Source organism: Pongo pygmaeus, chromosome 17 (genome assembly GCF_028885625.2).
Source record: "Pongo pygmaeus isolate AG05252 chromosome 17, NHGRI_mPonPyg2-v2.0_pri, whole genome shotgun sequence".
Taxonomy (NCBI): Eukaryota; Metazoa; Chordata; class Mammalia; order Primates; family Hominidae; genus Pongo; species Pongo pygmaeus.
Window position 1 is genome coordinate 1,008,100 of NC_072390.2, and position 1,433 is coordinate 1,009,532.

The window sequence follows — 1,433 nt, forward strand, 5'->3', positions numbered from 1 at the left end:
TATTGCCAACATAATTCTCTGTTCATTTGCCTGTATAAACATTACTCATACTTTATTTATGATTTGTGTATTTGTTTTATGAGTTGGTGGTCAACTAATTTTTTAATCGTCTCTGGGTGAGTAGTTGTGGAAATTGTCCTAATTTCCACTTCTATGAATTAATGAATCTATATTACTTTTGTGTGAAGGAAACACTTCTGCGATTTGCAGGTAATTTTTTTTTTTGACCTCTGAACTTTTTGTTGGCCCCCTTCTCCCCAAAGGACCTTGCTTCTGCTGGCTCAGCATCTCAAAACGTCAGCGTTGTTGGTCTCAGACAACACTTTGCCGTCCACTATCCTGCGGGGGCGTTCTTTTGGATGGTTTTCAGGTATTTGTTGCTGTCCAGAGCATCACCAAGGGTGAACTCCTCCCCGTCTTATAGCAGGCGGCAGTAGGTGGCAATCTCAGTCTCCAGTTTGACCTTGATGTTCCACAGGGCTTCGTGCTCCTGGGCCTGGTTCCTCTCTCCCCGGGTTTGTGCCAGCTCTGTCTCCAGGTGCAGCAGGATCCTGTTGAGCTGCTCCATTTGCATCTATCTCCCTCAGGTTGCTCTCCAAGCTGGCCTTCAGATTTCTCATCGAGTCCAGGTCAATATCGAAGGACTCGACTGTACCTCTCAGCTCCCTGAACATGCTCTCAGCAGCTCCGATCTCAGCGGACTGCATGGTGACTACTGTGGTGCTCTCCTCAGTCTGCTGGCACCAGTACTTGTCCAGCTCCTCTCAGTTTCTCTCAGCCATCTCCTCATATTTGGCCTGGATGCCTGCCATGATCTTGCTAAGGTCCTGAGACTTGGGGACATCTACCTCCATGGTCAACCAAGAGCTGGAAATCAGGTCTTGTATACCTTTAACTTCCTCCTCATGGTTCTTCATGAAGAGCCGCTCTTCCTTGAGGGCCTCGATCTCTGATTCCAGCAGAGACTGAGTGACACTGGTGTTATCAGTGATGTCGCTCTCCACAGACTGGCACATGGCCAGATCTGCCTCACACTTTAAGCTTATCAGCAGCAAAATAATCATTGTCATTCTGCAGGACGATGCAGGCACTGTCTGCAGAATTGGCAAAGATCTTTTTATTAGCCTAGTTCTCTGACTTTCTGACAGTAACAAACGATTTTGATTACTGTAGATTTTTAACATGTTTTGAAATCAGTAATTGTAATGCTTCCAAAAATTTTTATGTGGTCCCCTGAAATTCCATATACTTTGGGGAGTCACATTCTCTGTTTCTGTCAAAAATAATATTAAGAATTTCATAGGGATTGTATTAAATCTGGAGGTCACTTTGTGGATAATAGACAAGTTCAAAATATTAAGTTTTCTAACTCTTGAACAAAAGCATGTTGAAGAGTAAATTGTTTAATTTTCATGTATTTGTGAATTTTATGA

The 1,433-nt window shown here is 43.4% G+C and overlaps 1 pseudogene; it reads right to left on the minus strand.

Moving 5' to 3' along the window:
• Positions 1-334: 334 nt before the first annotated feature.
• Positions 335-1,184, minus strand: LOC134738493 (keratin, type I cytoskeletal 18-like; annotated as a pseudogene).
• Between the last annotated feature and the right edge of the window lie 249 nt (positions 1,185-1,433).